Source organism: Panthera pardus, unplaced genomic scaffold, assembly GCF_024362965.1.
Source record: "Panthera pardus isolate Hobbes unplaced genomic scaffold, ASM2436296v1 HiC_scaffold_27, whole genome shotgun sequence".
Classification (NCBI taxonomy): Eukaryota; Metazoa; Chordata; class Mammalia; order Carnivora; family Felidae; genus Panthera; species Panthera pardus.
Window position 1 is genome coordinate 125,772,751 of NW_026526843.1, and position 17,050 is coordinate 125,789,800.

Consider the following 17,050-nt stretch of genomic DNA (forward strand, 5'->3'; position numbering starts at 1 on the left):
TTTAACCAACTGAGCCACTCAGGCACCCAAAACATGTTACTTAAATATGTGGAAAATTCATAATAATCAGGAACTCAATGCGCTTACTTCTAGAAAGGGGAGAAGAGCTGAGGGGGAGGTGGCTGGCAAGCAAATATTTTTATAAGAAGTCCTGCAGAACTGTAGAGATTTTTTAAATCATGTACATGTACAGCTTGAAAATAATTAATGAAAAATGTTTTTTGCCTAATTCTAAAAAGTAATTTGAGGTACTTCTGTGGCCAGGACACCACCATACCTGGAGAAGAATCTGGGGTTAATAGGCATAAATGAGGAAGATCACTGGGACTTTAATAAGAATGAAAATTTCTTTAGTGAATTCCTCTCTACCTTGCCTTTGGACAAAGGCCAGTTTTATGTTCACAGATAATCTAGCTTTTCTTTCTTGAGGCAAAACATAATCTGAGAGTTAACAGTTGGCTTCACAAAATGATGACTTGTCTTTATAAAACCCAGTGACATTCTGATCAAGTCAAATCTGACCTGATATTTCATACTTGGAGCAGATAGTACAGTAACTCCCTCACTGTCCTGTTAAGCCCAAAGTTTACTTCTTAATAACATTAGTTTTAGAATTTTTTGAACTTGACAGAAAACAGAACAGCCTAACATTAAATTATTCACTTGAATGGCTTTACAAATTGAAATCAAAAAGATTGCAAAGTACAGAGTCGTAATTACACAAAAACACATTTGAAATAATTTCAGATTTTAACATTTCCATATGGTCCTATTGATTTCAATGCAGACAGTCTACTCATATGGATAATGCTATGCAGATGGGGCAATGGCATTGGGGCCCTCTGCCAATGCCATCTCTGTGCCAGCCCACCTCTGGTATCCAGATTCTTTTTATGTAATCTGTAAGGATTATACATCTTTTTAAGGGGGACAGAGTAGCCAGAGTATGAACAAAAAATGTGTTCATAACATCAGTTATAGCGAGATGAGAGTATTTCTGCTGTGAGGACCACAAGGTTGTCTGCCAGGAAAATGAACTCATTTGCCATAGTCAAATACTAGCCTTCTCTCAGCCAGGTGCCTAGGGAGCAGGACGAGGTAGCATGTGATGGAATCCTATAGTAGAGGTCCAGGCACATTTACCAGGTGAAATAGGTTGTATGCACATGGTTTCTAATAACAACTTAAATTTTTGTATTATTTTCATGGTTAGAAGACATCTTTCCTTACATCTAATTTCATCTCAATCTTCCCTTCTTTTCACCCTAAACCCAAGTCTTCCAGACATGGAAAATTAAGGCTATTGGCAAAGGCTGCTCCAGCCAATACTTAAAATAAATGTGCCACATAACTTTCCAGTAGCATATGGGGTGCCCTGCTGGTTCAGAGTCACCATGAGCCAATATTTCTATGTCTCAGAGACTCACTCTTCTCTATGATGCCCTTCCTTTATTTGGTGACAGTACTTCCAACTCCCAGTTAGCTAACATTAGTCATCTGAGTAATCAATGTCATCTCCATAAACCAATTCTGGACCTCTCTAATTCAAAATGAAATTCAAAAATTGTATATAATTAAACAATTAGTAGCAAATGAGCATAGACACATGGTAAAATCTCCAGTAATTTTAGATAAGATACATTAAAACATTATTTTCATTTCATCTTTTTAAAAAGTCAATTCTTTAGAGATGATGGAACTGTACAAATCTCTATTGAGTAAGGCTTGCCTTCATTCTGGAAAATAATCCTTTTGAATCCTCCTAGTCACTTGGCAGCCACAGGAACACATATGGAATATTTCCTGGGTAGGAAGGTCTCTGTCAAAACTATCTGTGTCACCTTATTGTACTCAGTTTGTGGGTATCATTTTTCTCTGGGCAAAGGAAACATCTACAACATCAAGCTGAGATCACCTTAAAATGAAATTCAGAGCTTGCTATTCCTCTGCTTAAACATTTCTGAAAGTCCTGTTGCAGGGACCCTCAGGTCCTGAATGTGAACCACAACTTCATGATCAAGCTTTCTGCTCTCCTGCTCTTCATCCTATGCCTTGGTTATCATGCTGAACCTGAGGAGCCTCCTTTCTGCCTTTTGGACTCACCATTCTACCTACCTGGAATGGTCTTCCAAAATTTGTACCTGATTAATTCCTACTCATCTTTTGATTTCAGCTTAAATATCATTTCCTCTGAGAAAATTTTCCTGGCAGACCTCCAAATGAAAAGCAGGACCTTCTCCCAATACAATTGTCTCTCATGGCCTACTATATTGTGTCTTTAATAATTTGTAACAATATATTTATTTTTGTGTTTCATGGGTTATATTTATCTCCCCAGCTGGACCATAATTGCCATGAGGTTGGCTTCTGTTCCTTTACAGTCACCAGTTTATACTCAGTGCCTAGTAGAGTGCCTGGAACATTTCAAGAGCACAATAATAGTTTGCTGTCCAAATGGATGAGTCCATAATCTCCTTCCCTGCACTCCTGTGCTTCTGGGAGCTCTCACAAAACTTCATTCTCTTAACCACTCACTTTGCATCTATTGCAGGCCTCAGCAAGTATTTTTAAGATTGATTTTTTGCTTCCATTTTTCTTTTCAGAAAGGCATCTATTGTGGGTCGAGTAGTGTCCCCATCTAAATTTGTACTTTCTTGCAACCTCTGACTGTGACCTTATTTGGAAATAAGATATTTGCAAATGCAATTAAGGATCTCAAGAGGAAATCATCCTGTTCAGGTTGGCCCTAAATCCAATGACTGATGTCCTTATAAAAAGAGTAGAGGACACAGAATAACACAGACTCACAAGGAAGAAGACCATGTGAAGACAAATACAGACTGCAGTGAGGAAGCTACTAACCAAGAAATTCTAAGGATTTCAGGAGCCACCATAAGTTGTAAAACACAAGCAGATTTTCTCTCCTACAGGTTTCTGGGGCAAGTGGGCCTGCTGGCATCTTGACTTTGGACTTCTAGGGCCCCTACAACTGTGAGAGAATACATTTCTGTTTTTTTTAAGCCACCTAAATTTGTGGTAATTTGTTTTGGTAAGGCTAGATAATGAATACAGTGTTCTAAGATCACTGGTATTATTATGTAACCACTATAATTTTGCTTCACAAAATTACTGAATAAGAAACCAATCCAGAGACAAGGACCCATATTAATAAGTCATTTTAAAAATTCATTTACAAATACATAGAGGAACAACAGATTCAGAATCTTGGAATTAAGGGAGCAATAAAGGTTATTTTGTTCAACCTACTCACAACACACATTCCTTACAGATGGTTCCCTGGCTTCTGCTAGATGACAGAACATTCACTATTCCATAGCACTGCATAGACACAGAATTCCTAAGGAAAATGGTTTATATGTCCTGTAACTCACAGCTGATAGCCTAACCTGGCATGGATTACTACACCTGTGAAGTGCTTTTCTGTTTCAAGGAGGTACAAAGAGTGTAGCTCCTTTTTTTTTAAATGCTGACATAATCTTGCTCCATTTTTCTTAAAACCAATTCCATGTTTCTCATAATTAAATAATATAAGTAACATTCAGTGATTTAATTTTATTCAATTATCTTTGACCAAATTCCCATAGAAATTGGAGAATAGAGTTAATTTTCATACTTGTGACCAACACCCCAGTCAAATTCAATCATATACACTAAGAATTATTGAGTACTTTTTAGGTTAATTTTTTAAAAAAGTTTATTTATTTATTTTCAGAGTGAAAACAACAGGGGAAGAACAAAGAGAGAGGAAAAGAGAGAATCCCAAACAGGCTGTGCACACTCAATCTGGAGCCCAATGTGGGGCTCCACCTCATCAACCTTGAGATCCTGACCTGAGCCAAAATGAAGTATTGGCTGTTTAACTGACTGAACCACGTGGGTGCCCCAGTAAATGTTTTATTGAAGCAAAACACAGATCTAGAAAAGGGTTCCAGTCATAGCATACATTCAATGAATCTTTGCAAATGAGCCCCTGTGTAGCCCACAACCAGATGAGAGAGAGAGAGAGGGAGAGAGAGAGAGAGAGAGAGAGAGAGAGAGAGAGAGAGAGAGAGAGAGAGAGAGAGAAAGGGGGGGAGGGAGGGAGGGAGAGAGAGACTTACCAGCATCCTCAGGTTCCCCGACTTTCTCCTCATGGTCACTGATGCGACCAAAAGCAGGCAGTCCCCTTCACGAGTTTTGACTCACTAGATTAAACCGTTCTGGGTTTATATTTTTGTTTTTTTAATTATTATTATTTTTTAATATATGAAATTTATTGTCAAATTGGTTTCAATACAACACCCAGTGCTCATCCCAAAAGGTGCCCTCCTCAATCATCACCCACCCTCCCCTCCCTCCCACCCCCCATCAACCCTCAGTTTGTTCTCAGTTTTTAACAGTCTCTTATGCTTTGGCTCTCTCCCACTCTAACCTCTCTCTCTCTCTTTTTTTTCTTCCCCTCCCCCATGGGTTTCTGTTAAGTTTATCAGGATCCACATAAGAGTGAAACCATATGGTATCTGTCTTTCTCTCTATGGCTTATTTCACTTAGCATAACACTCTCCAGTTCCATCCACGTTGCTACAAAGGGCCATATTTCATTCTTTCTCATTGCCATGTAGTACTTGCCATGTAGTACTCCATTGTGTATATAAACCACAATTTCTTTATCCATTCATCAGTTGATGGACATTTAGGCTCTTTCCATAATTTGGCTATTGTTGAGAGTGCTGCTATAAACATTGGGGTACAAGTGCCCCTATGCATCAGTACTCCTGTATCCCTTGGGTAAATTCCTAGCAGTACTACTGCTGAGTCATAGGGTAGGTCTATTTTTAATTTTGTGAAGAACCTCCACACTGCTTTGCAGAGCGGCTGCACCAATTTGCATTCCCACCAACAGTGCAAGAGGGTTCCCGTTTCTCCACATCCTCTCCAGCATCTATAGTCTCCTGATTTGTTCATTTTGGCCACTCTGACTGGCGTGAGGTGATATCTGAGTGTGGTTTTGATTTGTATTTCCCTGATAAGGAGCGACGTTGAACATCTTTTCATGTGCCTGTTGGCTATCCGGATGTCTTCTTTAGAGAAGTGTCTATTCATGTTTTCTGCCCATTTCTTCACTGGGTTATTTGTTTTGCGGGTGTGGAGTTTGGTGAGCTCTTTATAGATTTTGGATACTAGCCCTTTGTCCAATATGTCATTTGCAAATATCTTTTCCCATTCCGTTGGTTGCCTTTTAGTTTTGTTGGTTGTTTCCCTTGCTGTGCAGAAGCTTTTTATCTTCATAAGGTCCCAGTAATTCACTTTTACTTTTAATTCCCTTGTCTTTGGGGATGTGTCGAGTAAGAGATTGCTACGGCTGAGGTCAGAGAGGTCTTTTCCTGCTTTCTCCTCTAAGGTTTTGATGGTTTCCTGTCTCACATTCAGGTCCTTTATCCATTTTGAGTTTATTTTTGTGAATGGTGTGAGAAAGTGGTCTAGTTTCAATCTTCTGCATGTTGCTGTCCAGTTCTCCCAGCACCGTTTGTTAAAGAGACTGTCTTTTTTCCATTGTATGTTCTGTCCTGCTTTGTCAAAGATGAGTTGGCCATAATTTTGTGGGTCTAGTTCTGGGGTTTCTATTCTATTTCATCGGTCTATGTGTCTGTTTTTGTGCCAATACCATGCTGTCTTGATGATGACAGCTTTGTAGTAGAGGCTAAAGTCTGGGATTGTGATGCCTCCTGCTTTGGTCTTCTTCTTCAAAATTACTGTGGCTACTTGGGGACTTTTGTGGTTCCATACAAATTTTAGGATTGTTTCTTCTAGTTTTGAGAAGAATGCTGGTGCAATTTTGATTGGGATTGCACTGAACATGTACATAGCTTTGGGTAGTATTGACATTTTAATAATATTTATTCTTCCAATCCATGAGCATGGAATGTTTTTCCATTTCTTTATATCTTCTTCAATTTCCTTTGTAAACTTTCTATAGTTTTCAGCATGCAGATCTTTTACATCTCTGGTTAGATTTTTCCTAGGTATTTTATGTTCTTGGTGTAATTGTGAATGGGATCAGTTTCTTTATTTGTCTTTCTGTTGCTTCATTATTAGTGTATAAGAATGCAACTGATTTCTGTACATTGATTTTGTATCCTGCAACTTTGCTGAATTCATGTGTCAGTTCTAGCAGACTTTTGGTGGAGTCTCTCGGATTTTCCATGTATAAGAGCATGTCATCTGCAAAAAGTGAAAGCTGAACTTCGTCTTTGCCAATTTTGATGCCTTTGATTTCCTTTTGTTGTCTGATTGCTGATGCTAGAACTTCCAACATTATGTTAAACACAGCGGTGAGAGTGGACTTCCCTGTCGTGTTCCTGATCTCAGGGAAAAGTTTTCAGTTTTTCCCCATTGAGGATGATATTAGCAGTGGGCTTTTCATAAATGGCTTTTATGATGTTTAAGTATGTTCCTTCTATCCTGACTTTCTCGAGGGTTTTTATTAAGAAAGGATGCTGAATTTTGTCGAATGATTTTCTGCATCGATTGATGGGATCATATGGTTCTTATCTTTTCTTTTATTAATTTGATGGATCACGTTTATTGATTTGCGAATGTTGAACCAGCCCTGTGGCCCAGGAATGAACCCCACGTGATCATGGTGAATAATTCTCTTTATATGCTGTTGAATTTGATTTGCTAGTATCTTACTGAGAATTTTTGCATCCATATTCCTCAGTGATATTGACCTGTAGTTCTCTTTTTTTTTTACTGGGTTTCTGTCTGGTTTAGGCTTCATAGAATGAGTTTGGAAGTTTTCATTCCCTTTCTATTGTTTGGAATTGCTTGAGAAGGATAGGTATTATCTCTGCTTTAAACATCTGGTGGAACTCCCCTGGGAAGCCATCTGATCCTGGACTCTTATTTGTTGGGAGATTTTTGATAACCGATTCCATTTCTTCAGTGGTTATGGGTCTGTTCAAGCTTTCTATTTCCTCCTGATTGAGTTCGGAAGGGTGTGTGTGTTTATGAATTTGTCCATTTCTTCCAGGTTGTCCAGTTTGTTGGCATATAGTTTTTCATAGTATTCCCTGATAATTTTTTGTATTTCTGAGGGATTTGTTGTAATAATTCCATTTTCATTCATGATTTTATCTATTTGGGTCATCTCCCTTTTCTTTTTGAGAAGCCTGGCTACAGGTTTATCAATTTCGTTTATTTTTTCAAAAAACCAACTCTTGGTTTCATTGATCTGCTCTATAGGTTTTTTTTAAGATTCTATATTGTTTATTTCTGCTCTGATCTTTATTATTTCTCTTCTTCTGCTGGGTTTAGGCTGTGTTTGCTGTTCTGCTTCTAGTTCCTTTAGGTGTGCTGTTACATTTTGTATTTGGGATTTTTCTTGTTTCTTGAGATAGGCCTGGATTGCAATGCATTTTCCTCTCAGGACTGCCTTCACTGCATCCCAAAGCGTTTGGATTGTTGTATTTTCATTTTCATTTCTTTCCATATATTTTTTAATTTTTTCTCTAATAGCCTGGTTGACCCACTCATTCTTTAGTACGGTGTTCTTTAACCTCCATGCTTTTGGAGGTTTTCCAAACTTTCTCCTGTGATTGATCTCAAGCTTCATAGCATTGTGGTCTAAAAGTATGCATGGTATGATCTCAATTCTTGTATACTTATGAAGGGCTGTTTTGTGACCCAGTATGTGATCTATCTTGGAGAATGTTCCATGTGCACTCGAGAAGAAAGTATATTCTGTTGCTTTGGGATGCAGAGTTCTAAATATATCTGTCAAGTCCATCTAATCCAATGTATCATTCAGGGCCCTTGTTTCTTTATTGACCGTGTGTCTAGATGATCTATCCATTTCTGTAAATGGGGTGTTAAAGTCCCCTGCAATTACCACATTCTTATCAATAAGGTTGCTTATGTTTGTGAGTAATTGTTTTATATATTTGGGGGCTCCAGTATTCGGCGCATAGACATTTATAATTGTTAGGTCTTCTTGATGGATAGACCCTGTGATTATTATATAATGTCCTTCTTCATCTCTTGTTACAGCCTTTAATTTAAAGTCTAGTTTGTCTGATATAAGTATGACCACTCCAGCTTTCTTTTGACTTCCAGTGGCATGATAAATAGTTCTCCATCCCCTCACTCTCAATCTGAAGGTGTCTCGGGTCTAAAATGAGTCTCTTGTAGACAGCAAATAGATGGGTCTTGTTCCTTTATCCATTCGGATACCCTATGTCTTTTCGTTGGTGCGTTTAGTACATTTACATTCAGTGTTATCATAGAAAGATAAGAGTTTAGAGTCATTGTGATGTCCATAGGTTTCATCTTGTAGTGATGTCTCTGGTACTTTGTCTCACAGGATCCCCCTTAGGATCTCTTGTAGGGCTGGTTTAGTGGTGATGAATTCCTTCAGTTTTTGTTTGTTTGGGAAGACCTTTATCTCCACTTCTATTCTAAATGACAGACTTGCTTAATAAAGGATTCTCAGCTGCATATTTTTTCTGTTCCTCACATTGAAGATTCCCTGCCATTACTTTCTGGTCTGCCTAGTTTCAGTAGAGAGATCCGTCATGAGTCTTATCGGTCTCCCTTTATATGTTAGAGCACGTTTATCCCTAGCTGCTTTCAGAATTTTCTCTTTACCCTTGTATTTTGCCCGTTTCACTATGATATGTCGTGCAGAAGATCGATTCAAGTTACATCTGAAGGGAGTTCTCTGTGCCTCTTGGATTTCAATGCCCTTTTCTTCCCCAGATCAGGGAAGTTCTCAGCTATTGTTTCTTCAAGTACACCTTCAGCACCATTCCCTCTCTCTTCCTCTTCTGGAATACCAATTATGTGTAGATTATTTCTCTTTAATGCATCACTTAGTTCTCTAATTTTCTCCTCATACTCCTGGATATTTTTATCTCTCTTTTTCTCAGCTTCTTCTTTTTCCATAATTTTATCTTCTAGTCCACCTATTCTCTCCTCTGCCTCTTCAATCCAAGCTGTGGTCATCTCCATTTTATTTTGCCGCTCATTTATAGCATTTTTTAGCTCCTCCTGGCTGTTCCTTAGTCCCTTGATCTCTGTAGCAATAGATTCTCTGCTGTCCTCTACACTGTTTTCAACCCCAGTGATTAATTTTATGACTATTATTCTAAATACACTTTCTGTTATAATGTTTAAATCCTTTTTGATCAGTTCGTTAGCTGTCGCTATTTCCTGGAGATTCTTTTGAGGGGAATTCTTCTGTTTTGTCATTTTGGATAGTCCCTGGAGTGTGGAACTACAGGGCACTTCCCTTGTGCTGTCTTGAATAACTTCCATTGGTGGGTGGGGCTGCAGTCAGACATGATGTCTGCCCCCAGCCCACCTCTGGGGCCACAGTCCGACTGGTGTGTACCTTCTCTTCCCCTCTACTAAGAGTGGGATTCCCTGTGGGGTGGCATGGTCCATCTGGGCTACTTGCACACTGCCAGGGTTGTGGTGCTGGGGATCTCGCGTATTAGTTGGGGTGGATCAGCAAGGTGCACAGGGGCGGGAGGGCCAGACTGAGCTCGCTTTTCCTTCAGTGATCCACTTCAGTAGGGGCCCTGCAGCACTGAGTGGGAGTCAGATCTGCCGCCGCTGGAGGGGTGGTTTCACCGAAGCAGTGTTGGGTGTTTGAGTGGTGCAAGCAAGTTCCTTGGCAGGAACTAGTTCCCTTTGGGATTTTGGCTGGGGGATGGGTGAGGGAGATGGCTCTGGCAAGCACCTTTGTTCCCCACCAAGCTGAGCTCTGTCCTCTGGGCCTCAACAACTCTCCCTTCTGTTGTCCCCCAGCCCTCCCACTCTCCGAGCAGAGCTGTTTGCTTATAACCCTCCAGATGTTAAGTCCTGCTTGCTGTCTGAACACACTCCATCTGACCCCTCTGCATTTGCAAGCCAGACTCGGGGGCTCTGCTTTGCCCGTGGGTTGTGCCTCCATCCCAGCTCCCTCCTGCAAGTCCATGAAGCAAGCACAGCCTCTCCACCCTTCCTACCCTCTTCCATGGGCCTCTCGTCTATACTTGGCTCTGGAGAATCCATTCTGCTAGTCTTCTGGTGGTTTTCTGGGTTATTTAGGCAAGTGTGGATGGAATATAAGTGATCAGCAGGATGCGGTGAGACCAGCGTCCTCCTACACCGCCATCTTCCTCGAGACTCTACTGTGCTGGGTTTTGTTTGCATGTTTTTTTGTCCTTTTTTTTGTGTGAGTATGGTAAAGTTAAGAACAGTTTCAGAATGGAAAAACAGTTGCCTATAGATAGTCATAGGCAGAATAGCCACAGGCAGAAAACAAGAATTATCAGAGAAACTGAAGGGAAGTGAAGTCACCTGCACACATAAGGAGGGCATCAGGGAGTTAGGGCATAGTCTTTAAATAATTACAAGGAACACTTGGGTGGCTCAGTTGGTTAAGCATCCAACCCTTGATTTCAGCTCAGCTCATGATCTCACAGTTCATGAGTTCAAGCCCCACATTGACTCTGTGCTGATGGTATGGACCCTACTTGGGATTTTCTCTCTCCTTCCCTCTCTGGGCCTCCCTGCTCCCCCTGCCTCAAAAAATAAGTAAACTAAGAAAATAAATAAATAAGTAATTAGGAAACCATATGGAAGATGATTTTTTTTCCATGACAGCCCAATACAAAATTCCACCTTTATCTCTCTTGCATGTGAAATCTTTATCTGACAGTCATGCCTCCAGTATGGAGAAGGGTAATGGTATGGTGTTCCTAATTGTGAATCATACTTACTTATGCATCACACACAGGACCTTGCCATTTTAACCCTCAATCATAAGCCACATGTGAGACTACAGAGGTTTCAGTGAGCAGATGCCACTATTACATCTTCAAAAGCTTTCTTGTTGTCCACCGGTGAGGTCAGGAGTACAGCCCTTCCCTCACTATCCATCACAGGTTACAGGTGAGGGAAAGGACAGCCTTAGAATGATGGTGCCCAAGGAAGCCTAGCATTCACAAGATGTAACTGATTGCCAATATGACAGATTGTCTGTTTCATATGCAAAAGAGGAAGAAACAGAGGAGCATCTCTGCATCTCAGTGCTCTGCAGCAGGCAGGCACAGCCTACAGGTGGCATGTGGCAGGCAAGCCAGGGCCTACCAAGGGCTTCTGTGGTGGAGTGAATTAGTAAACAGTGAACTGAGAGTAGTGAAGCCCCCCAGCTCTGCGTTTGCTTCTTAGTCCTGAGCCACAGAGTAAGAAAGGACTTGAGATGTCTATGCAATTCTTTCTTCTTCTTACAGGTGAGGAAAGAAAGGCACTGAATGGTGACTACCTGGTTTAGGTCATGTACATGATTAGTGCCACTGGTAGAAGGAGAACCCAGTTCACCTGACTCCTACACTACAGCTCCTTGTACTGTTGTTCTGAAAAAAGCAGCTTACCCAAGAACAAGTCCGTATAGTGTCAGTGGGTTACTGGGGGTGTGGATATCAGATTACATTTAGGCTTTGTATAAACAGGCAAGAAACCCATGCACAGCCCACATATCTGTCTAAAGTAATTCAAGTTTAGGAGGGCAGGGACTATCAGTGGCCCTCCATAGTGAGCCTTCATGCGGAATTATTCTATAATAGGAGTTTCCTCTAATGGTAATGATTTGTAACACCCATTTGCATATTCAAATTCCCTATCAAAAGAAGAATTAGGCAATTTTAAACTAAAAATAATTCTTATTCTAAAGAAAGAAAATTAAAGCTCAAGGGGAAAAGGGTTAAGAAGTATGCTTCCCACTTCAATCCACCCACCACCCCAAAAAAGCAAATATGAGAAAGAGAAAATGTGGGAAGAGGAGGGAGAAATGGAATTATCAGTATACATAGTATTAGCTTGGAGAGAATGCTTAATTAACATGTAACCACCAAATACTATTAGTGGAATGACCAGTATATAATAAACAGTAAAAAATGTAATAGGAGATGTGTGTGCCTACAAATAATCATAATTCAAATGGATGAGATGCTTATCAAAATTATCAAAGAGTCTTAAACCACTGATGCACCATCCAAATAGGATCATTCCTTCTCCCAGTATAGTACATGCCTTCCAGTTCAGTACACAATGCTACCATTTTTAAACCGTTTTAAAACAAAACAAAACAAAACAAAAACATTGCAGTATTAAAAAATGTTATGGAGCTAATTTCAGAAAGTTACTACACTAAATCAACTGCTTTCATTCTTGCTTATTCCCTCTCTTGCTTTGTCCACTTAGCTGAGTTTTATATAGTTATGAATGTAATTCTTACTTATTTTCAAATAATAATGCAAAACAACCAAAGTCTGTTCCAAGTGAAATGTTATTCCTGTGAAATGTTGCAATGTTTACTTACAGTGTAAATGTTGCCTTGCTGTGGACCCTGAAGTCAGACAGACTGATGTAGTATCTCTGCTCCACCTCCTACTAGTGTTTGTGTACTTATCTGATAAGTAGGCTGGACATACTGATGGCATTTATCATGTAAGTCTGTTGCAAGGAATTTATATATGACACATATAAAGTACTTAGGACTGCATTAGGAACATAATAATAGCTTAGTGATATCACTTAAATAGATTAAAAATCTCCAGATGGTAGTTTGTAGTCTTAAGACAGAGTCAAAGCAATTAAGTCCTCCTAAAGATCTGCTCACTTACACAGTGTTTTCATCTTCCTTTCTCTCAAATTTCTGCATGAACCCATTACATTGGTCTGCTCCATTGTGGAGTATGTTTTGATTATGCACATCCAACCAGCAAGAACCAAGGGCTTCCTAGTATTGCAGTTAACACAGTGCCACATACAATTACAAGATTAACACTCACATTCTGATGATAATACTAATGACAGTAATAGCACCATTGATAACTAAGAGATGACAAATAACCTGAAATGCAAAACTTGCCCAATTAGGGGTCACCTCTCCCTAACTCTGGGCTGAATACAATAAAAATGATCATCTCAATCATGGATGCAATTAAACACTTCCCTGTAGGAAGCTGAAAGTAAAAGATACATTAAGTACATGGGAGCTGCGTTGGTGAGTATTTTGTGTCATATTGCAGACTGTGATTCAAAATATTAACAGGCCATTAAGTACCCAAGATCCCAATGGGTGCCCAGGTACCAGAATGGTGCCTGAAAGCTTTGCCATAATTTTGCTTTAGGTAGTTTTTTCCCCATCAAATTTGGAGTTTTAATCTCAAATTAATGAGCTTAAAGAATTTTGAAAGAGTCCATAGGTATAATTTATGTCAGATGGATATTTACCAGTTCATATGTGATCCATCATGTTTTGTATTAAACAAAAGCTGGATTATTTCATTATGGCATATACTTCAGAACCTAATCTTTCAGCATGGCTCACTGAAAATCCAACCACATTAGGAATTTGTCAGTTATCTACAGGGTATACCTGGCGGGCAGCTACACCCAGGTCACACAGCAGGCTAAAATATTCTAACCTCAAGCACAGGAAATGATCAGAGGGGGAAATGACACATGGTGGTAATATATTAAGGCAGCAGGTAAGTCATTCTTCACCTAGACCAGCAGCTGCCATTAAAACTGTATGAATGAGTCTTCTCTAACGTAACTAGCGAAACTACCACTGAGCTTAGAAAGGCATATAAGAACTGTGCTTGCAATTCTAGCTGACGAATTCATTAGATTTTTATAAGGCAAATAATGTGGAAAGTTAGAACAGAATTTCTAGAACCATTTATCCTGTGATGTTGTAAAATCAAAGTACTACTTTACTAAATGAGTTATTTTACACAATATGAACATCTAAGTATAATTAGAATTGTAAATACTTTAATTGACTTTGGTACTTTGTTAGTGCTCTAGTTGTGTGCAAGACTTATTAGTGCAGTAAAATTTAAATATGTAGAATATGCTTGTACTGATAAGACATACAGAAATGTCAGCAATTTCCCAAAGTAGGTATAAGAAAATAGCAGTGAGTGGGACACAATGCCATGTTATTGCCATAAAAGACCCAAAAGATGAGACAGTAGAAGAGAAAGGGTCAAAGGTGCGAGTTCGCCTGTAAACTTTATGCCTGAACATCAGCCAATTCTGGAGGAACTGGAGTCTCTACCAATTAGGAAAATTAATTCAAAAGTCAAAAAGGTAGAATGGAGTGTGCTTGGTGTCCCTTGAAGAACAGGCATAAAGGATGAGAGCCAGGTGGACTCAAGGGCACCAATGGAAATATTTTTCAGTGAGCAACAGGCCAGGGAAAGATACCTCTGTGGAGCTCACATAAATTCAGCAACTCATGATGCTCTGAGTCTTTGAAACAAAACTCTCTTTATAGATCTCCCCTCTGCCTCTGCCAAGCAGTCTGCCCACAGGTTTAAAAGCGACCAATTACATATCAAGCAAAAAATAAATAAAATAAAATAAAAGCAGCAAAATCAAAAGTGCTGTGATTCTTAGAACCATGTATTTCCTTCCCCAACTTCTAAATCTATAGCCAACTTAAAGTCTGAGAGTATACCAACAGCCTTGGTGAGGAAAGGTTAAACTTCAAAGACTACAGGTCAACTTTTATGACAGATCTATAGTGAATTAATTCAGTTATCATTCAACAAAAGTTTATTTAACACCTCCTGTGAGTCAGACTATGTTTTCAGCATTGAGCATACAGCAGTGAGGCAGACAAGGCATTCACCTTTATGTTCTTTATAGTCCAAAGAGGGAAACAGACAACAACAAATAGAGTTATAATATAACACCAATTACTATTTTACACATATTAATACAAGGTCACAATATAGAATAATTCCAGCAGGTGTTGGGAGTGCTTACTTTAGGTAGGATGGTTTTCTGTCTGGCATACAATTAAGTTTTTGGCTTTTCTATGTTCACTGGCAGAGTAAAGTTATTCTGTTGGATACCAAAAATCTTTTTCTGAACAATCATGTAACGTTTCTATAGATCAGCTTCTTTCCTCTATAAGCCTTTATTCCAAACCAACATTGTTTTCCCCCTCTTTCTATTCAATATGTATATGTTAGAATTAGAACATGGAAGGTTCATTTGTGAGTACAAAGCAGTTAAATCTAAGGTTAGTTAAATCAGAGTAACGTCTCTTTTCCATATGCTAAAAGAAATACTTGCTTAGTATAGAGAAATTGGAAAATATAGTATGAAAAAAAATTTTAATCACAATCTCCACCAAAAAGACTACAAATAACATGTTGGTGTGCTCACTATATATTTTGGTAGATCTCTCTGTCTCTCTCTCTCTCTCTTTCTCTCTCTGTCTCTGTCTCTCTTTTGCATGTATGCTCACACACACAAGTCACACTGCACATTTTATTTTTTATCTTACATTTTTCTCTCCAAATTACATCATGAGTATACCCTAATGTATAATAAAATTCTTTGAAGATATTTTAGTAGTTGCATAATAGTCTGTCTTATGATTATACTATACTTTAATCAGCCATTTCCATATGGATGACAAAGTAGACTATTTCTAATTTTCACTGTTATGAAAAATAGAGCTGCAATCAGCATCTCTGTCTATATATAGATGTACACATCTCTATTTCTTTAAAATAGATTCCAATGAGAAATATGGCTCAATAAAAAGGATATCAAACATTTTTAAGGCCTTTGATAAAATTGCCAAATTGATTTCCAGAAACGTGGCCAATGCATAATGTTACCAACAATGTCTTAGAATGCCTGTTCCACAATATTCTCAACAGCAAAAATTCATTATTCTTTTTAAATTCTGTTACTCAACAGTAAAAAAAAATCTATCTCACTGTTATTAAAAATCTTTTTTCTTATTCACAAAATTGAAAAAGTTTGTGAGCTTGGACTAGTTATTTAAACTCTGAGGATGAGTTTCCTGCCCCCCTGTAAAATGGAGATAATCATAGATTATCATAGGTGCGCTCCAAGCTGCCTCTCCAAGTTTAACAACAAAATATCTTACAGGCATTGTAGGAAGGTAAGTCTGGTCAGAGAAAGAATGGAGTAGAGTGAGCATGAAGTGAAACTTTATTTGAACGTGTTCAGCACCGGAATTCTAAAAGTATAAAAAGTAGCAGTGGACAAGGAGATAGCTTTTTGTGCTAAACTATATGATAAAATGTCCCCAGGTCATGATTTTTGGCCCATTTAACCCAGGATCCTTTTCCTCTAAGTTAAATGAGAGTTCAATTACTTTGTATATTTGCTGAAATTCTGTTGCAACATAGCATTTTACTAAAAACAGCAAATCACAGGGAACCTGAGTGGTTAAGTTGGTTGACCATCCAAATCTTACTCTCAGCTCAGGTCTGATCTCACAGTTTGTGAGATTGAGCCCTGTGTGAGCTCTGTGCTGACAGTGAGGGAACTGCTTGAGAGTCTCTCCATCACCCCTTCTGCCCCACCCATGCTGGTGCTTTCATTTGCTCTCAAAATAAAAAAAGCAAACACTGGAAATCAAATTTGGTCTCTTACATATACTGTCTTTTTACCCTATTATCTTTAGAACATTGTTGTTTTATTTATCTTTACAACATTGTTGCTTTATCTTTACAACATTGTAGAACATTATCTTTAGAACTGTCATATGAACCAGGAAACAAATTTTTGACCTTTTTCTAAAGCTGAGTTACCTATAGATGCAGATGCAGTAATCGTGACTATGCCTGGTGTAGTTCATGACTGAGACTTGGAACATTTCAGAGACCGTTACAACATCTTTATCTTAACATCTTCTCCCAACCCCTATACATGTTGCCTGTGCAAATTTGTGTTGACCTCTTTAGACTCTGGCTTCTGTATTGGATGTGATCCTGTCTCCCAAGATTCTGGGTTAGGGTTTTTCAAATACGTTGAAGCTAAAGAAATTTTACATGTAAAAAGGTATGAGATAGGTTTTTGGGGGGCCAATTCAAGAGTAACTTAGAGAAATAAAAAGATGAAAAAGAGGACCAGATATAACAAATTTTACTTAGTATCACTTTCTGGGAAATTATCCAAGCTAGAACCAAAATACGATTATCTTGTATCACTATGCAAGCAA